This window comes from Mobula birostris, chromosome 31 (assembly GCF_030028105.1).
Source record: "Mobula birostris isolate sMobBir1 chromosome 31, sMobBir1.hap1, whole genome shotgun sequence".
In the NCBI taxonomy this organism is placed as follows: Eukaryota; Metazoa; Chordata; class Chondrichthyes; order Myliobatiformes; family Myliobatidae; genus Mobula; species Mobula birostris.
In genome coordinates this window covers 9094393-9116645 of record NC_092400.1, presented here as the reverse complement: position 1 = coordinate 9116645, position 22253 = coordinate 9094393, and the positions used below count along the sequence as shown (strand labels likewise).

General features: G+C 40.0%; 1 long non-coding RNA gene across 1 annotated transcript; it reads left to right on the top strand.

Annotated features, from left to right (window-relative positions):
- The first annotated feature begins 5316 nt into the window (after positions 1-5316).
- On the top strand, positions 5317-18677 carry LOC140190758 (uncharacterized). The gene is made up of 4 exons (XR_011883676.1): positions 5317-5327; positions 6284-6420; positions 13301-13367; positions 17763-18677. It is a non-coding gene; the product is annotated as an uncharacterized lncRNA (long non-coding RNA).
- Positions 18678-22253: the final 3576 nt, after the last annotated feature.

Here is a 22253-nt window from a genome sequence, read left to right as displayed (position 1 = left end):
CTTACTGTATATTTCAAACTGAACTGTCCCAATATACGAGGATTGTGTATTACACACCACTCAGAACATATTTACAAGAATATGTATGCTTTAAGTGGTGGATCTAGGCGGGTATTTGATTTGTAAATTAAACGTTATTTTTAGGAAAAAAAAACAATTTTTTTAGGTCTTTCTTTCAAAGTTATTGTTTGAAATTTTGTATGCAGCTGTTACTTCAAATGTTAATGTAGGTGTGATTCATCAGATGTTACAGCAACAATTTGTGCTACTTCATTCATGTCTTTGCTTCAGTGAGATTGTTGCAACTGATTTTCACAATCAAAATTAAGTATGCAATAATATGTAATTTTTCACCCTTCCTCCCACCTCCTCATTCTCCAATCACAAGGATAAAACTATGTTGGTCTTTTACTATTTTGGTGTGAAAAAGATTACTTTGAATATTGAATGATATTTTATTGAACATAGATCTTGATACATTTCAGAGGCTCCACTTCCTGAATCAGAACCTCTTATAAATGGAGTTGAGGGAAAGAATACAACACTCACCTGTCACTCTAAGGAAGGAAATCCTCTTCCCAAATTAACCTGGCTACGAAACAATGACGTGGAAATTTTCTCTAACAGTAAATATGTAGTCTTACAAGAGGGTGTTACTGCATACCTAACAATACAACAGTCATCTAAAGCATTGGATGAAGGGAGATATGTTTGCAAGAGTGAAAATCCTCTGGGGATTAAAGAAGTGGAAATATGGGTCTCATTTAACAGTGAGTTGACCATTTTCTACAAAGCATTAGAAGTTTTAAATCATTGTAAATCTTTTCTCAAGCATGGTAAAACGTCACCATCTTTCATTTGACAACTTTGTGTTTTCTTTCTCTGTACAAACAGATAAAAACATTTCTGGATTGGTTGGAGCAATTGCTATCCTTGTACTTCTGATTATTGCTGCAGTTTGTGGAATTTTCCTCTATAGAAACAGGAACCTTTTTATCGCAAGTACGTATTGGATACAGCTTTTAAATTCATCAGCAGCTGTTAGCATTGTGCATAAATAAACATTTTAATGTTGGTAGTGTAAATATTTGATGTGATTTTCATCCAATGTCCAACTGAACTGTAGAATTCCGTGAGAATGACCTATAGATTGGTGATTCCTCTAGGATTATTTTCAGATACTTAAAAAAAAATCAATTTTATGCTTTGAAGTTTCTTTTGCGCTATATATTTATAAAACCATAAGACAAAGGAGCAGAAGTCGGCCATTTGGCCTATCGAGTCTGCTCCGCCATTTTATCATGAGCTGATCCATTCTTTTAGTTCTACTCCCCCGCCTTCTCACCATAACCTTTGATGCCCTGGCTACTCAGATACCTATCAATCTCTGCCTTAAATAAACCCAATGACTTGGCCTCCACTGCTGCCGTGGCAACAAATTCCATAGATTCACCACCCTCTTGCTAAATAAATTTCTTCACATCTTTGTTCTGAATGGGTGCTCTTCAATCCTTAAGTCATGCCCTCTCGTACTAGACTCCCCCACCATGAGAAACAACTTTACCACATTCACTCTGTCCATGCCTTTCAACATTCGAAATGTTTCTATGAGGTCCCCCCTCATTCTTCTAAACTCCAAGGAGTACAGTCCAAGAGCGGTCAAATGTTCCTCATATGTTAACCCTCTCATTCCTGGAATCATTCCAGTGAATCTTCTCTGTACCCTCTCCAACGTCAGCACATCCTTTCTTAAATAAGGAGACCAAAACTGCCCACAGTACTCCAAGTGAGGTCTCACCAGTGCCTTATAGAGCCTCAACATCACATCCCTGCTCCTATACTCTATTCCTCTAGAAATGAATGCCAACATTGCATTCGCCTTCTTCACCACCGACTCAACCTGGAGGTTAACCTTAAGGGTATCCTGCATGAGGACTCCCAAGTCCTGTTGCATCTCAGAACTTTGAATTCTCTCCTCATTTAAATAATAGTCTGCCGTTTATTTCTTCTGCCAAAGTGCATAACCATACACTTTCCAACATTATATTTCATTTGCCACGTCTTTGCCCATTCTCCCAATCTATCCAAGTCTCTCTGCAGACTCTCTGTTTCCTCAGCACTACCGGCCCCTCCACCTATCTTTGTATCATCATGTATGACACTTGCGAAACACCTTTCTGTTCTACCATGCAGTAGACAACCAGTTAGTTAATTAATATGTGTATTTCAGAACGTACCTATGTACTTGTAGTTTATAATTTAAGTGTTTACATTTAAATAAGCATTAAACCTTTAAATTCATCATGCAAAAGATCTTTCAGTGCTTTGTCACAGAGTTATTGTCGAGCTGGAGGCTTGTCTTTGTATTTAATTTAATAGAATATCTATCTATACACTTGAGGAACAGAAGTAAAACATGTATAATTTTAATCTTCTAATGACGCTGTTTGGTAAGTAAGTTTCTCAGTTAGCACAGCAGGTGGACTTTCCTAATAGAAAGTTTGTACTTTTGTTGTATAAGTTTATTGATGCTATTGTGCCTAACAGTGTGAAGTGAAATAATTATGTCAGCAGTTTAGGGCATTAAAGTATTTAAAGCATCCTGCAGTAATATTCAATACAAAGACAAAACACTTCTATGAAGTTTTATTTACATAAACATGTTCTCAATATGTTAAATAAGTTTAGCTAATTATTGCATTCACTTAAATCATTAGTATTTGTGAATTTAAAAAAAAACTGTTGTGGCAGCAAGAATTCTTCTCCAGTTTGACAATGATCTTTCTGGAGTCTTATTAATCTACTGTAAGAATTGCCATCACTGTGTGAGTTTAATTTGCAAAGTTTGCCAGCTCCGCTTTGCAACTGCCATTAGTAATTCATCAGTAAAAATATGTGGCAGAATAGCTTCTTATAAATCTCCCCTCCCTGTTTTGCAAAATCAAGTCCGGTTGAACCAGTGAAAATAAAGGCTTAACAGTATTGCCCAATTTTATTCAATACATAAAATCAATTAGAAAGTTTAAAGAAAAAGTATCATCCAAAAATCTGTTGGAAGTTTTGCATTTGGCTTAATGATCTGCTCTAGTGTTCTATTAAAATTATCAATTTTGTTAGGAGTCTTCAGTAATTAATATAACAGTCAACACAATATTGCTGTGACTTCTCCCACGTGCATAGAAAGTAGTTTCTTTATTTTTACTAAAACAAATTTTTGCACTTGTATCACAATATTAGGCATTTCACCAGGTTATTAAATGTTGATTTATGAGCTATTGTTTCTACCTGGACAGTATTTATATCCTGGATATAAAAAAGTAAACACGGGGAAATCTGCAGATGCTGGAAATTCAAGCAACACACACAAAAAATGCTGGTGAACGCAGCAGGCCAGGCAGCATCTATAGGAAGAGGTACAGTCGACGTTTCGGGCAGGATTCGGCCTGAAACGTCAACTGCATCTCTTCCTTTAGATGCTGCCTGGCCTGCTGCGTTCACCAGCATTTTTTGTGTGTGTTACATAAAAAAGTAAGATCATGTTAGTAGTTCACCAGATTGATTCCTGGGATGGCAGGACTTTCATATGAAGAAAGACTGGATGAACTAAGCTTGTACTCATTGGAATTTAGAAGATTGAGGGGGGATCTGATTGAAATGTATAAAATCCTAAAGGGATTGGACAGGCTAGATGCAGGAAGATTGTTCCCGATGTTGGGGAAGTCCAGAACGAGGGGTCACGGTTTGAGGATAAAGGCGAAGCCTTTTAGGACTGAGATTAGGAAAAACTTCTTCACACAGAGAGTGGTGAATCTGTGGAATTCTCTGCCACAGGAAACAGTTGAGGCCAGTTCATTGGCTATATTTAAGAGGGAGTTAGATATGGCCCTTGTGGCTAGGGGGATCAGAGGGTATGGAGGGAATGCTGGTGCAGGGTTCTGAGTTGGATGATCAACCATGATCATAATAAATGGCGGTGCAGGCTCGAAGGGCTGAATGGCCTACTCCGGCACCTATTTTCTATGTTTCTATGCTTACAATTACTCTAATAAGATTGCTGCACCATGCATGGAATTGTGTTCAAAGATCAAAGTAAATTTATTATCAAAGTACATATATGTCACTGTATACAATCACTTTCTTATCAGCATTCTCAATAAATCCATAATAAAATAATAACCATAATAGTATCTGTGAAAGACCACACCATCTTGGGAGTTCAGCCAGTATGCAACAGATAGCAAATAGAAAAATAAATAAATAATAATAAAAAATAAATAAGCAATAAATATCAAGAATATGAGATAAAGAGTACCTGAAAGTCTATAGGTTGTGCAAACGTCTCAATGATGGGGCAAGTGGTTCAAGACCTTGACGGTTGAGGAGTAATAACTATTCCAGAATCTGGTGGTGAGAGTCCCGAGGCCCCTGTCCCTCCTTCCTGATGGCAGCAGTGAGAAGAGAGCATGTTCTGGGTGGTGGGGGTCCCTGATGATGGATGCTGCTTTCCTGCAATAACACTCAGTGTAGATGTGCTCAATGGCGAGTTGGGCTTTACCCTTGATATTCTGGGACGTATCCATCACTTTTGAAGGATTTCCCATTCAAGAGCATTGGCGATTCCATACCAGGCTGTGATGCAGCCGGTGAATATACTCTCCAGTACACATCTATAGAAGTTTGTTGACGTTTTAAATGCCATGTGGACCCTACACAAACTTCTAAGGAAGTAAAGGCGCTGCCATGCTTTCTTTGTAATTGCACTTGTGTGCTGGACATAGGACGGATCCTTCAACATAATAACACCAAAGAATTTAAAGTTGCTGACTCTCTCCTCCTCTGATCCACCAGTGAGGACTGGCTCATAGACCTCTGGCTTCCTCCCCCTGAACTCAATAATCTGCTCACATTGAGGAAGAGGTTGTTGTTATGGCACCCCACAGCCAGATTTTCAATCTCCCTCCTATATGCTGATTCGTCACCACCTTTGAGTCAGTCTACGGCAGTGCCGTCATCAGCAAACTTAAATATGGCATTGGAGTTGTGCTTAGCCACATAGTCGTAAGTGTAAAACAAGTAGAGCAGAGGGCTAAGGACACAGCCTTGTGGTTCACCTCTGCTGATGGAGATCATGGAGGAGATGTGGGTGCCAATCCAAACAGACTGAGGAAATCTAGGACCCAGTTGCACAAGGAGGTTTTCAGGTCAAAGTTGATGTTTATTGATCAGTTTTGTGGATATTGTGGATTATTGAAATTTTAACCAACTCTGTCATCACTAAACTTACCAGTTCACTTTTATTGTTATCTTTTTCCAGGAAGCCAGTTTTGGTAAGTAAAATATTTTGAAATCTGTATAAATAACATTGCAACCTTGTTGGCTAAATCATGAGAGGGAGCTGAACCCTAGATGGAATAGCTATTTTTATTTAGCTTAGATCTACATTTCATTTGGCTACTAGTCATTTCAATGTGATGTATACTGTAAGTCCATTGTGGCTTGAAATGGAAAGGATTATTTAGAAATGAATGATCAAATGAAAGTAAAAATATACCATTAGGCGGTCTGTTCCAGCTCCTTCATGTGAACATAAAAATAGAATTGGATAGGGTAAAATAATTTGTCTCAAAGAAAGGTCTTTAGAATGAAAGTATAAATTAACTGCTATCACTAGTTCATACTGATTGCTGTAACTAACTGAATAGTACAATGTTTTTACTGTAAAGATTCTCTGGTCTAGTGTACACTATAGATGGTCAGGCAGGGTTTAGATACTTGATTTTAGTATTTATTGACATACAAGTGTGTGACAAAAAACAATATTTTAAAATATGACAAACAGCAAGATTTAAAAATATTTCTGGAGAAGGGAAACATTTGCAAACTCAAGGACACTTCAATGCAGAGCTGATGTATTTTCGGAAACAGAACAAGGGACTGAAATTAATCACTCAAAGGGAAAGTAAAGCAAGATATGCAAGAACAGTTTATGCAAGCTGTCATCATGACCAAGAATACCTCTCCACTGATTGTTAAAACTGGGTCATTGTCTTTCTGTACCTGAGCCATTAAGTGGTTGAGTGCAAAATGCATTTGTGACTGTAGAACTTTGTGGTTTAAACTTCAATGTAGTGTTAAGATTATTGAAAAAGGAGAAAAGCATTGTGATAATGTTGGTAATCTAATTACAATTTTTGCATTCATTGTTGCCACATCAGTTTGTTTAACACTTAAAACAGTTTTCTATGAGTAACTTGCTTTGATCGCCGCATTTCCAAATTTGCAGGCAAACGGGTTCAAATGTTTTTACTCTGGTGGATTCGGAGGAAGAGGAATATCTTGCAGATGAGGGTTCATCTGGAATAACCTCAGTTGTTAATCATCAATCTGTTCAGTCAATAAATGGTCATGCTGTTGTTGAAGGTAAGTAATCTTTGACCAGGAGGACAGGGAAAGGCATTCATTGAATATCTGTGCGTGTGGCATAACTAAAACACAATATACTACTATCTGATGTTAATTTGGGTTGGAGTAATTAGAGGAATAAATCTAATATGAGCATTGTTAGCATAAGATTTTTCTTTTTTCAAATCAGTCTTTCTGTTCCATGACCTTTTAAGCTTAGGGATTGTTGAGGATCCATTGTTTTTCATCATGTGATGTAAGTGTGATTGATGTGTGACGGAGGCCGGTGTCAATCAGTTCTGTCTGTTGAACCAGTGTTATATTGGAAGGCAACTGAAGCAGTCTGAGGGAACTTATTCCAAATTTTCTACATTAAGTAAATCTAGGATTTTCATTTGCGAATTTTGATCAGCATGTATTGAGGAACCAAAGGATAATTCGCGTGATTCTGTAATTGGGGTCAAAAGGCCTTCTGGCTTTTTGGAAGGGAGAAAGAAGGGCCATTCACCTTGAGGTTATATCCCCCACATCCTCCCTAATTGCACAAAACACAGCATTTCATACATACTCAATTTTAGACATGAGGTGCAACAGTTCCAAAGTTCAAAGTGTCAATTGTCATTTCTTAACAAATCTGAAGTATAGACAGTGTGTGATCGGACACTTCCCATATTAATTTCCTGGTGTGATCATAATGTGTCTTGGAAACCCCTTCTAATCTGTTTCAAGCAGACTCACCTTTTGTTAATGATCACATCTCTATGGAAACCCTTTGCAGTATACCCAGCAGATATGTTCTTCCTAGCCACATTACATCTGATGACTGTCTGTATTCAACAGATCTGTTACCTCTCCCTGCACTTCTGCAGTGATTAATCATTTTGGGACGATGTTATGACTCCTTTTTATTATCCCATCGCAGCCATCCATCTCAGGAGATATGGGACATTCCAGTTTACCTTTCACTAGAGGTACATTTGTGCCTATATCTCTTGCTCTGTCCACTTTATTTTGAAGTCCATGTGCTCCAGGAAAACATGGCATATGTTGTTGACTCTGAGGATGTCAATTAATTCTTCAGTGATGCACTTGCATGTCCTTGTGCTGATCCAGGCCCCTATTTAGACTGTGACCTCTGGTGAAAATGGGATTATTTTCCAAGAAACCTTTTTAGTTGGCTATGTGATCATCTAAGCCTACACAAATCAGGTCTGATGTTGCTGAAGCTGAAAATTAGGTTCCATTATGATAATTAAGTTGACTCTACCTTTCATTTCCATGTCTAGATGCCTAATTTTGATCTGAATGTAAACATTTCCTATGTGTAAATGCCGCCTTCCATTAGTCACCAATAATCGACAGTCTAGTTCTTCAGGGATCCCAATGGTTTATTTCAATATCTGGATCACTGGAACTCCATTTCCCATGCTCCCTTCAAGCTTTACAGGTTTGCTGGAAAATTTGTGGTACTACTGAGTTGACATTTTTGAAAAGAAAAAGGTTCATTTAAAACTATGTTGAAGTTATATGTAGGAATGAGATCCAGTAGTCTGCCACAGCTGTCAGTGAGACATCACTGAAATCCTGAGGGTGCCAAATCTATTTATTTAGACACTAAGCATGGAACAGACCCTTCCGACCCTGGGAGCTGCGTCTCCAGAAACAGCCGATTTAACCCGAGCACGATTTTCCAAGTAACCTTCTAACTGGTAAATCTTTGGACTGTAGGGTTGGGGGAAGAACCAAAGCACCCAGGGAGACTGCACATTCCACACGGGGAGGTACAAACTCCTTACAGAGGAGGTCAAAGTTGAACTCTGAACTCTGACCTCCAGCGTTCCGAGCTGTAATAGCACCACGCTAACCGCTATGCTGCCATAAATATCCAATTACTGGAGTTGTACTCTATGTCTGCATCTACGACGGCTAATCTGCATTTGAAATTTGTCAAAAAATAAACACCAGATTTATAGTTAGAATTATTAATACTGACACTTAGCGTAGATTTCTTTTGAGTGCAATGACATAAAATCTATAAATTGCAAAAATAAATATTGCAAAAGTTGAATAATGCTGCAATATTCACTGGTTTGTGGACCATTCAGAAACCTTTTAAAAATTTATTTCTTTATTTAGAGATACAGGAAAGTAACAGGCCCTTCTAGCCCAATGAGCACGCCCCACCCAATTACACCCATGTGACCAACTAACCTACTAACACGTAAGTCTCTGGCACGTGGGAGGAAACCAGAGCTTCCAGAGGAAACCTACATGGTCACAGGAAAAACATACAAACTCCTATCAGGCAGCAGCAGAATTGAAACCAGGTTGCTGGCGCTCTGTAATAGTGTTACACTAACCTCGATGCTTCCTTGCCACCACTGTTGGCGGATAGGAAGAAGGTGTTCCTAAAAGGTTGAGTGTGAGTCTTCAGGCTCCTGTACCTCTTCCCTGGTGGTAATAATGAGAAGCAGGCGTGCCTTCTTGAAGTGTTCTTCTTGATTGTTGCTGCCTTCTTGAGCTAGCGCCTCTTAGCGTTGACCTCAGTGGTGGGGAAGGTTGAGCCATGATGGAGATGGCTGAATCTGTTACCCTCTGGCGTCCTCTTGTGATCCTGTTCATTGGCATTGGTTCCAGGCAATGATGCAACCAGTCAGAATGAACTCCACCATAATATCTACAGAAATTTGTAAGAGCCTTCCATGACATACCAAATCTCTTCCAACTTATAATGAAGTAGGGCAATGAGTATTCCTTCCTTGGGAATGCATTAATGTGTTGGGCCCAGGATAGCTACACTGAGATGTTGACATCCAGGAACTTCAAGTTGCTCACCCTTTCACCCAAAGAGGACTTGTGTTCTCCTGACTTCCCCTTTCTGAAGTCCACACTCATTTCCTTAGCCTTGCTGACACTGTGTGAGTTTGTTGCTGGTACATCACTGAACCAGTTGATCAATCTCATTCCTGTAAGCCTCCTTGCCACCATCTGAGATTCTGTCATCGGCAAATTTATAGATGATGTTTCAGCTCTGCTTCTCCCCAGTCGTGAGTGAAGAGAGAGTAGAGCAGTGGACTGAGTGTGTATCCTTGAAGTGTATTTGTGTTGTTATGTACCCCATAACTGGGTTGCCAAACCAGCAGAAATGGATCACTCAGTTGGAGTCTGGATTACTAGAACTAAGAAAGTTTTATTAAAGAAACAAGCAACACAGTACTCTAATCAAAAGGATAATGAATGCAACAGTTCAGCAATGATAAACATACATGTACACAGAATTAAGATAACAGGATCAATCAAGCTCTATCGTTGTCTAGGGGTAAATGACCAGTTTCAAAGTGACGCAAAGTTCAGTTCAATTTAGTTCAGTTCAGTTCACAGACAGTGGAGGGAAGGAGAGAGAGAGCAAAACGAATGAATATTCAAAACGGCTTCCACACAGACCTTCTCAGTCAGCTTTCGTGCAAGCCCTTTGTGATGTCATCTAAGGTCACCGACCGTGACCCCTCTGTTTCCCGATACGATCGTTTCTCTGCGGTGAACCCGGCACCCAGGCAAGGGTGGACACACACCAGGTTCCTGCCGATCGTGCCTTTCCACCCTGTGCGTCTATGGCCTGGTCCCGCAACCGGCCTTCCAAAACTTCCCACCGACTTGTGAGAGACGCATCGCTTCCAGGGTCTCGTTACCTCGGGTGTCGTGTGTCCTGCCTTAGCGAACCTGTCCCTTTTTATCCCCCTGCTGGGGTATCGCCTGTCCATCACTTCAAACAGTTCGGGGTTCAAAGGGGGAGCCGATCTTGACAGCTCTCCTTCCCCTTCATTAACATCTCCAAATACTGCTCCATTGTTTTCCTTATCTCTCTCTCTCCTGAAGACAGGTGGCAGACCAACTGCTGATCCCACTGGTGCCAGCCCAGGCCAGCTAACATCTTAATTTATGTGTATTCTTGTCGCAGTGTTGATAGTCGACAAGAAGGAGATGTTATTCCTGGTCCAAATTGGAAAGTATAGTCTCCCAATGAGAAAGAAGAGGGTTCAGATGCAGAATGAATACAGAGGCCCAGGCTTTGAATCTGTTTATTAGTAGTGAGATGATGATGCTGTTGAACACCAGTCTGTAATTGGTAAACACGTAGCTGGTCTTGTGTCTGCCAGTTGTATTGGTGCTTCAACACAGTAGAAAACCAGTGAGACTGCATCCATTGTAGACGCATTGTAGCAAAAGGTGAATTGCAGCAGGTCCAGGGCCTTGCTTAGGCAGGAATTCATTCAGCCATGACCAATCTCCCAAAGCACTTCATTGCGGTAGATATGAGAGCTACCTGGTGATAGTCACTGCGTCTGCTCACTCTGCTCTTCCTGGATGACTAAATGATTGCCACCATTTTGAAACAGGTGGGAATCTTAGATCACAGCAGAGAGAGGTTGAAGGTGTCCTTGAATACTACAGCCAACTGACCAGCACAGGTTTTCAGTACCCAGCCAGGTACATTGCCAGGGCCTGATAACTTGCGGAGTTTCACTGTCTTGAAGGATGCTCAGATTTTGGCCTCTGAGGCAGGTATCCCAGGATTGCCGGACACTGTGGGGATCACACAGATATAATGTTATTCTCCCTTTCAAACTCTGAATAAAAAGCATTGAACGCATCAGGGAGTGGACCATTACTGCCATTTATGCTGTTAAGTTTCGCCTTAAGGGAAGTAATGGCTTGCAAACCTTGCCACAACTGTCCTGCATCCGATTCTGCCTCTAGCTCCACTTGGAGCTGACTTTCCACTCTCACAGTGGCCTTTCGTAGGTCACACCTGGACCAAATTGCTAGCCTTGAATGCCACCGATTCAGCCCTCAGCAGCCTGCAAATACCTGATTTATCCGGGGTTTGGGAAAACTCATTATGATCTCGAAGGCAAGCATTTGTTCATGCATATCTTGATGAAGTCAATTATGACCATGGCATATTCATTCAGATCTGAAAATGAAGTGTTGAATACTGTGCAGTAGAAGTATATGCTGGCAGTAGAAGTAGATCCAGGTGAAGGACTTGCTAAAGTGCGGGCATGGGATGGCATGCTACATCTCGATGACGTGACAGTAATCAAGTGTCGTGGCTCCTGTGCGCTTGTAGGTGACATACTGGTGGTATTTGCTGCTCAGAAAGCAACAAACTTCACAACATGTATCAATGATGATAGGTCTAATTTATTACCTGGTTGAAGTCTCACCTCCACCAGTGCCAACCTGACATCTGCCAGAGGTGGAATGTGCGCCTCGGCCAGAATTATGGCAGAGAGCTCCCTCCGCAGGCGGAATGGCTGCCACTTGACCGTGAGATGCCCCAGGTTGGGGGAACAGGACCAAGACAGAACCACCAAGTCCATGCACCATGATGAGTTAACTAGGAAGTAAATGCCTTTTGCCCATTATTTTCCCCCTGCAGATATCACACATCCATAAGCCCATCCCTCTTTGCGCTTTAAGTCCAATGCTCCGCAGCTCCCTTCTTTAATCTTTCTGGTTTGCTCATCATCTGAGATTCATCCATTGCGGTGAGGTGGGGATTGACAGTCAGATATAGCCAGTTGAGAGAGGGGTAGAAAAGAGAGAGAGGCTGCTGGGTGATGAGTGGGAAAAGTTGAGAAAGAGGGATGGGAAGATGGAGTTAGGGGTCAGGGTGGAGCAGGGGTAAAGAGAAGGTAGAAAGAGAAGCTGGAAGATAATATGTGGAGCAAGTTAAGGGAGAGATGATGAGCAAATGGGGGCAGAAGAGGAAAGGATGGGGATTGTAGGGCAGGTAGAAACCTTGGTAAATAGATGTATGCTGATGGGAGGAACAAAATGGGAGAGAGATTGTAGGTGGATTGTTAGAAGTAGGAAGTAGCACTGGAGGTCGTCCAAAAGAGAGTGACCAGTTATTTCCTAGAGGACTGTGCTTTCAAGAATGCCTAGAGAGGTTCGGTCTGGAGTTTATTTGGAGTTGAGAAGAATGAGTGCTTATCTTATTGAAATGTACACAATCCTTTGGAGCATGGCAGTTTTGAGATGTTTTAAATAGGGGGAGACTCTCAAATGAAGAACTTTAGTCTCGAGGTAAGGGGCTGATCATTCAAAACATAGTATGCAGAAATTTCTTCTCACCACAGCTAGTGAATCTCCTCTCCCTCGCCAGAGAGTTGTGGGGGCTAACTCGTTGTAAGTATATAAAGTGGGATTGATAATGTTTTGAAAGAACAGGGAATTAAGGATGTAGGGAACTGGTAAAGAAGAGAGCAGAGGCCTGGGTAGATCATCCATGATCTGGTGTGAGGGACCATTTTGCTTAGTACTGCTATTTTGTTTTGTTCTGAATCTGCCATCCTGTCTTTGACACTGGTGTAAAGTGTGACGTGATGGGCTGTTCACATAAACCCTCTTCCCCCCCACCCCCACCCCCCATCTCAGATGCTGCCCGAGCCACTGAGCTCCTCCAGTAGATAGTTTTTCTTTTCACCTGAATGCTCGGAGGATGTTTTCCCGGCTGGGGTATTCTGAATGAGAGGTCATGTCTTTCTTGATTTACAGGGCAAGAAAATTTTGGACTGAGGTGACATGAAATTTCCTCACTCAGGGTAGTGAACATGTAGAATTTACTATCTCATAGTGTGGTAGAACCAAATCACCAAATATATTTAAGCAGACAGATATCAAGATCGATAAGCTGTAAGATGCATGGGGAGAGAGTGGAGATATGGTATTGAGTTGGAGGGCCAGGCTGGCTCAAAGGATCAAATGTCCAAATTGTGCTCCTATTTTTTAAAGTTTCTTTATAGCATCGGAGATGAGTACAACAGGGGATCCATAATGATATGCAAAGCTTTGCTTTACAACTCTTAATTTTCTCCCCCCGCCCCCCCAGGTAACCAACGAAAAACTCATAATGACCGGCTTCCAAATGAAGGAAGAAACGAGAGTGACGTTTAAAGGTAGGCCATTTATTTCTGGTGTAAAATGCTAGATTATTTTCATTTCTGGTGACTGGTGTAGTCATTTAATTTTATTCCTGTGAAAACCCTAAATGATGAACCAAGCCCAGGAAAGGCAGGACAGGAAACAGGAGGATAAAAAAGTAAATGATTCAGTTTGGTCATGCAAAATACTAAATACATAAACCTCAAGGTTATTCTTATGTAAAATTTTCCTCCAATCCCTCCAACTTTTCTCACCTAAAATTAATTTATTTTTTGGAGGGGATGCAGTGATTGGACGTGTTCTTTTCCTGCTTGGCTGGGGAGAATTATCGGACTCCTATTGTACTTGAGATTGAAACATAAGAGTTCTTATCTGCATACTTCAAGCATGACAGGACCAGGATTTTGGAACCATCAAAGGAGCCTTTTAAATGATTATCATCTTGTTACTCAGTAGCATAGTGTTCTGTTAATCATTAACCCTAAATGCAGTACGGTTTAATTTAACACTTAGAATATCATTCATTAAGGTTGTAGTTCAGGCATTGTCTGCAATTTCACGGTTTAATATTTATTTATGTTACATGTGTGCCAGGTAATGGCCATCTCCAGCCAGCGACTCTAATTATCTACCCTCACATTGAACCTCACTAATTCACAGGACTCTCCATCTTCATCCTGACATTCATCACTGACCCTGCCACATTAGTATTGTGACTATAAGAACTGGTCAAAGGTTGGGTATTTTGGGGTGACTGACTCACCTCAACACTTTTCCAAAGGTTGAGTATTCTGGGTTCACTGACTCATCTCAAAACCTTTCTCCTGTACAAGGCACAACTTGGGAATATGGCAGCTCACTTTCCATGGTAGGCCCTCCCCTCACCTTTTGAACCTACCCCTTATCTTTATTTCTCCAATTCTGCTGAAGGGTTTCGGCCCGAAACGTCGCCTGTACTCTTTTCCATAGATGCTGCGGAGTTCCTCCAGCATTTTGTGTGTGTTGCTTACTTCCCATTTGTCTGGGCGAACATTGATCCGACACTCAAGAGATTTGACACCATACAGAACAATGCAACCTGTTTGATTGATGCCAAGTTCACCAGCATTGACCATACAGTTAACCATACGTTAACCATACATTAACCATACAGTTCTGCCTCCACTAAAGCATGGCAGCTGCAGCTCGTACCATCCACAAAATGCACTGTGCTTACTTGTTGAGATAACTCTGACAAAAGCTCCAAAGCTGTGACCAGTAACGTCAAGATAATCATCACCTGCAGGTTTCTCTACAATTCAAGCACCGTGCTGACTAAAAGAACCTTCACTGATACTGGCGTTAAGACCAGAACTTTAAAGCAGTTCAATGTAGAGCTTCATTACCTCGTGTTGAGGGCAATTAGGGATGAGCAATAAATGTTGGTTTGCACCAGTCCTCACACCTAGAAATAAATAGGGGCAAAAAAGGCTCCATTGACACATTTGAAATTTTTAAAGACTCACTATGTCCTTTATTTACTTTAGCTTCCATTGATAGGCCACTATTTACACTCTCCAGTGTTAATATTCGGCCAACTCCAGTTCATTCAGTTACATCAATTATCCCTTTTACTTCTTCCGCCTCTTGTATTCAATTAGCATTCACTCAAGTGTGTTCATGTTACTTGTTTCAACTGCTTTGAAGTTCAAAGTAAACTTGTATGGAAGTATGTACAGTACTGTGCCTAAGGCTTTTGCACAGTACTGTATAATGTTACCATATGCTACCTTGAGATTCATTTTCTTACAGGAAAAAAGAAATACAATGAATAGAATTTTATGAAAAATTGTACAGAAACAGACAAAGACTGACAAACGTCAATGGCAAAAGAAGAAAAACTGTGCGAGTAAAAATAATACTGAGACATGTGTTTAAAAGAGTGTTTGAAAGTTAGCCTGTTGCACATAGGTAGCAAGTTCCACATTCTGGCCGTTCTCAGGGTAAAGAAATTTCTCCTGAATTCTCTACTTTATATTGGCCATTACATTGGACACTCCAGAAGACAGAAACTTGTCGTCTATGTCTACCAATTATGATTTTGAAGCCCTCTATCACATTGCCTTTCGCTTTCTTTTCCAGAAAAACTTGCTTCAGTGTACTTTTAACATTTGTCTAAAAGGATATCCAATTGGCCTAAGCTTTCCAGTTTTTATTTGACAATGGATGGCCATTGAACTTCCTAAACCCCAGCCATCCGAGCTACAAATCCTCTGCCACACGAAATGTTACCTCACACCTTGATCTTTCTTCCAGTGACTGGCAGCAGACTATTGATTTTCAATACGGCCAAATTTATTTTCTGAGGTTCCTTAAATGCTACGAGCAGGGAAAATCGACCACGCCTCATCCCTCAATCATTCAAGTACCGTCTAGTTCAAAGTTTTCCCAGGGCAAAAGCAGTTTTGAAGAATGTGCTTTAATTGCCTTATTTTATTCTAAACCGAGTATCTAATTTCCCACTGTGTCCTGGCGCTTTCTTGGAGTGGCACATCAAGCTTATGCTGTTCTAAAATGTACCTTGGACTCTGAAATCAGCTTGATATAACAAGCCTTTTGAATGTAAATTCGTGCAGAGGTAGTTAATCCACGTTCCTGTGCTAAACCAGCTGTTGCTGCTCTCAAACAGTATGAGCAACAATTAGAAACTTTTAAATCAATTAAAAATGTTTTGAAAGAACTCAAGTATTGTACAAAATAGAAAAACTTAAAATATAACATTTAAAATTAACTGAATATATTTGAATAAAATAGATTATTTTTAAATAAATTACCTAAAGCTCATCTAAGTTGGTTCTATTTGCTCACATTTGGCTCATATCCCTCTCATCCCTCTCTTTCCCGTCCATGTTCCTGTACAAATGTACAAGTTGCTTCACTACTGGCCCACAAGGAATCCTCTGTCGGACTGAAAATGGCGATCAGCTGTGAGAAGGTTTTGGATTTCTGCTAAGTAATGAACTTAACGCAGAACTGCTGGCTTTTTTTTCAGTCTGAGTGTCGTTTCAAGTTAACTGCAATAACATTTTTTCTAAAAAGAATCACTCCCTTGTCTGCACTGTTAATTCATTTAGTTAATCTGTTACAGAAAATAAAGAAACTTCTCTTTACCTGTGTGTCCTGTTCTTTTGAGGAATCACTGTCTGAAACCAATGCTTTCCGATCTGTTAGTCAAAATATGTCCCGCAGTATCTTAACGCTGAGTGATCTGTTGTTGCTGTCAATATTAAGTGAACAAACCACACTTTGGGGCTAAGAAGCAAACTGCTGGAGAAATTCAGTCGGTCAGGCAGATTCTGACAATGGACAGTCGACATTTCAGGTCAAGATCTTTAATCTGGACTGGCTGTGGCCTCTCCGTGTCAGCTAAACCAGTAAATAGAATTCCTATGACTAACTGATTACTAGCAATAAGAATAAGGCTGTCATTATTAAAGAATTAACTTTTTCCTTTTTCTACTCAAGAGTTTTCTACATTAAGATGGAATATTCTTTTGTTACTTGTAATTAATAATTCAAGCACCTAAATTGTAACATAAACATTAGCATGTATCAAAGACAAATCGGTCAAATTCTCCTTTGCCAATGGCTGGATTTTCTCTAATTAGTTAGGGAAAAAAATAGCATTTATTGAATTGCTTAGTCATCCTATTTTGGTAAATGTTCATTTCTAATCTAAATATTATGCCTTTTATTCAGAAATTAAACCATATCTAGTAGTTCCTTTTGTGAGCTGTCAGATACACACTCTACTAAATGATTCTTTTCAAATGTGCAAGGATAGAATTAATTTCTTTGGGATGTTGTAAATGTAATTGTTAGATTTTAATGGGTGGTTATTGTTCTCTGTTGATGTTTTGGTATTTAATAATGGTAACCGAGAGACTATTTGCATTTCACTGATAATATATTGAAATTTCTGATATCTGTACACTATTTTTGTTATGCAAACATTTTTTCTTGAGTATCTACTGAATAGACATAGATCCAATATAATTAGAATTATGATTTCATATATAACACTTGTTTTTTTTACCAAATAACTCATTTCAATAAGAGTTCTTGTTATCTCTGGTGTTGGCCCGGGGTGCCCTATTGGGGAGTGGTGCTAAAGGTGTTACAGAGACTTTTGGGGAAGTGGTAATTATTCAGAGCCATTTTCTGTTTCTCAGAAGCATGGAAATAAGTTGCTTACTTTAGGTAATGTAATATGTATTATACAAGAAATGAGAATGTACTTGCCTTGTCTGATAGGCCAATATAAATGATCTCACATGAAAATGCTTGTGATTTCAGCTAACTTTGCTGTAACCAATGTAGTCTTCTCTTGGGCAGATGCCAAATAATTAACGTTTGTTCTTTTTTTTTAGGACCAGAGGAAATATGATTGCTTTGGTGCAATATTTTTTGCGTAAATCTGTGGAGAAGTGTGCTGTGTTGGGGATTTCCAGTGAGCTCTGATTGAGCTAATATATTATCTGGATACAATTAAACTAACGTTATTGTATAGTCTTTTTTTTTTAGATGCACTGAAACCAATGACACAAAAATGTTAGGAACTGCTTTTAAACAGCAGTATATGTAGACTGCCACAAAAATTAATATAGTTTATGCTCAGGATTTAAGTAGGAAAGGTAGGTCTAGTGAGTTTGCTGTATCTGTCTAGTAGTAACCTTTTGGCTTGCAAATAATTTAGTTTAAAAGTGCCTTGTTTGTTGCTTTTTATAAAATAATGCTCTGCATTCAACTCTGAGTGTCTATTTGTAAACACTACAAAATGTTTTTGAGCATTTTTAAAGAAGAATCTTTTTGTAAAATTGTACATTATAATTAAGTGTTAAAATGATTCTATTCATCTTAGTTTTGTTCAGTGATTGAATTATTTATGCAAATAGGAATCATTTTATATTAATACACAAAGACAAATATCATGTTTATTTTAAGTGATTTGCTATTTGTGTAGCTTAGCTTGTGTCTTTTTTATAAACAAAACCTGTATTATGTGCTAACAGCAGTTTTCATAAAAAGAAAAAATATATATAATTTGTATTTATAAAGCTGATTTAACACAGAAGAAGCATTCCTCAGCAGTTTAGAGGTGTTAGTGGATCAGTCAAAAAGGGAGGTACTACAGGGTGTAAGTAACCTTGGACAAGTGAGTATATATTAAAGAGTTTTAAAGGACAGTAAGCAGAAGGACAGGTGGTTCAAGATTGGTGAACAGAAAAAGTTAGAAAACTTCAGGATCATGGTCTTTTCGGGGGCTTTGCTATTCCATGTATGGTGGGTAGTGGTGGGGTGATACTTTTTCCTGATGCGGGTGGGGGAGGGGGAATTTGGGGTTCTAACGTTTTTCCTGTCATTCATTCTTTGGGGGTCTTTCTTCTGTTTTGTGGATGTCTGCGGAGAGTAAGAATTTCAGGTTGTATATTGTAAACGTTCTCTGATATTAAGTGGAGCCATTGAACCATTGAAAGTAAGTGATATTTTAAAGAAGAGTATATTATTTTTTGAGGTTGAAACAATTTGTGGGAATTAGGGGGAAAATGCAAGATAGCAATCCAAATTTGTGCTTTGTTAATCTAAGACATTCAAAGCTAACTATACTTCGGAGGATTTCAATTCAATTAGTTTAAGTAATCTGCAATAAGATGATAATATTAGTGGTGGTGACCATGATGTAAAAGTCCATCTAACATGAGTATTTCTTTGTCTATTGTTGAATAATTTATAGCACTTATTATTCTAGTGTGTTTTTGAGTCTATATACACAGTACCAAATAATACACATAGGAATACACCATCAAAATACCAGTGTAAATTGCCTAGTGTTTTTGGTTTATGAATTTTGCTCAGCAAAGCATTTTTCTGAATTCCTTATCAATTTTATTCTTTGGGCTCACATGCCTACAACTAAGTGCATGTCCCTTAACAGCCTTCTGAAATAGGCTAGTGATACCTCCTTAGCAGTTGGTATACAACTGTGTATCAGCCCATCTCCTCTATTGAATCTTCAGCATGACTAAAACTTGTATAAACCCATTGGTGCTAAAGTCCTTTATACTAATGTGGGGATGTGCCAAGAGTGGGAGCCACCCTGAAGATGAATCCAGCCAATGCTTCACATTGCTTTTGTTCTAGAACTGTATGTTTTTAATCAGCATGCCTCACGATTCCTGGGAATATCCTGTCCCAACTACCAGTGGCGTCCAGTAATATTGTTTACTGTTGGACAGACTAAGATTGAAATGGTCCAAGTTGATCCCAAGCTTCTAAAGTTTCACAATACAAGATCAGATAAGGACAGGGAAACCTACTACTCATCATATGCTGGCTTCAGTTAGTTGATAAATCAATGATCCAATACTGTTTGGAAGCAATGCTTCTGCAAGGCTGCTTCTCGTACCAGAAGGTGGGCTTCAGTGCCCATCAATTAAAATAGGGTGGTAGTATGTCAATATCCTTCCAATAAGGGGAAACAAACACAAAAAATATATCTGCCAGCTTTTGTGTATGTGGTCATGTCATCCTCCTGGTAGTTGAGTTCAAGACCTGTCTTTCCAGATTTGTCCCTAACTGGTTGCAACTTTCCCAGGGCCAGTTGCGGAACAGTGGTACTTGACCTCTGCAGGTCAGTAGTGTGGCCCAGGGTATCCCCACATCTGCTTTCATCAAGCAGCTTGGTCTCTGTGAGATAGCACGTTTTTCTCCAATTTGGGATGCCCTGTCATGAACTCATGATCTGTGGTGCAATGCACGTTGAATCATTGCTCTCTTATGCTGTCTTTGGTATTAGTCATTGTGGGTTTTGTTGTCACCAGTTCTTAATGGTGTCCCTGTTGTGAAAGTGTGACTGACTGAGCTGCACTTACTGTTCTGGCAGTCTTTCTCCCCTTAGTAAGGGTGTCAAATGAAGGCAGGAGAATAGGGTTGAGAGGGAAAATAAATCAGCCATAATTGAACGGTGGTGCAGAATCGATGGGCTGAATGTCCTAATTCTGCTCCTCTATCTTATGTTCTCTTGTTGGGGGGTGAGGTAGAAACCTTGTTAGCCTACTCAAATCTGTGCACAAAACATCTCACTGTCCTTTGGGTTGGAGTATTACAGAGTAAGGCATGTCCGTGATGAGTGACCCTTTGGCTACAGTCTGTTGACCACCTTCCCAATGTTCTCTACCTATTCATCATCTGTGGAAAATGGGGTGATGTCCAGTAATCTTTAGAGAAGCTTAACAGCAAAAATCATCATGTATGTACATAGATCTCCTCTGTTGCACTGGTGCAAGGTAGATTACAGCAAATATCTGCTTCTCAGCTTGTACATAATCCATCTTTTCATTTGGCTAACTGGCCCTCCTGAAAGATCATCACTCCAAGAACCCCTTCTAAATGATAGCTCCTTCTTATCACCAAAGCATGGCAACACAGGCTATCCTTTGACCACCCATGGTTTGATTCACTTTACCTCCCAGCTTCTCACATCCCCCCGCCACCCACCAACCTGCCCCCTCATCTGGTCTCACCTATCACCAGTGTTCCATCTTAAAGTTTGTGTGTGTGCATGTGCACACACCTTTTGCTACTAGTGCACAAAAGAATTTAAACTGCACACAAAAGGTTGTCACCCTCTACCTCCGAGGCAAATTAAGTATATTTCACAATCACATTTCCATTTCCGGTTTCTGATGTGGACAGTGTTGACAACATGGAGTTGGTGATGATTTGTCTGCAAATTTTATAACTGGCTTATTTATACTGTTTTTATTGAAGAAATTATTGATTCACTGTGTCAAATTCCAAAGAAGCAAAGACCATGAAGTGCAAAAGAACTGCTAATTTATTTAAACCAGAATGGCTTAATGAAACAGTGGAAACTGCAACACCAAAAGCTCATGAGGTCAGGAACGTGTGGCTACGAAAAATATTTCTGTACAATAAAGAAACTGGTGTTCTCTACGTGTATTATTGTGATAGAAAAGTTGCTAGAGAACTTGCAAGTGGGAAGAAGTGGAGTGGTGTTTGGAAACTTGACTCTTTTTAAAGTGTTGTTTAGCAAGCAAACCAAATATGGTGCAAAAACTCTGGAGAGAAAATCCTTCATTACCTGCTACAGGCTAGCTATTTATGTTGTGTGAGAGTGCAGATGAACGAGAGCGAAAGTGATGAAGCCCAGGGGAGATCAAAGTTCCTATTGACAGTGTTTTGCTAGCTGTTACAATGAATACCTCTATATATCAAATTCAGTGCACACAGGTTGTCGTCACTGGGCAAAAAATTGCACAGCACAAGATTTCTGCACACACTTGTCATTACAAGTTAGAGGGAACATTGCCTATCACCCCACAGCTTGTACTCCACCCATCCCCCCACCTTTTTATTCTGGCTTCTTTCCCCTTCCTTTCCAGTCCTGAAACGTCAGCTGTTTATTTCCCTCCAAAGCTGCGGCCTGACCTGTTGAGATCCTCCAGGATTGGGTGTGTACCGCTCACCATTCAGCCCTTCTTCCTCATTTCTCAAATTGGAGCACACATCTCACTCAAATCGGTCAGTAACTTGCTGACAAAGATGATAAACCCCGGAAAGTGTTGAAATCTTGAGACATCTGCGAAGCTTGGCATCTTCATGAGGAGAAGGAGAAGATGGCGGCGCGACGCAGCGCGCGCGTCTTCTCCAGTGAATGATATCTGTAATCTGTCAAATAGGGGACCATGCACAATTCTGATTTGATGGAGACAGACGTGAGAGTATGGAGGAACATGTAGAGAAACTTCTGAAATGTCCGCTTCACTGCCGCTGCTACTGTGTGGTAACCGGAATCTCCAGAGCAGAAGGCCCCGAATCCTCAGCTTTGCTTGTTTCGG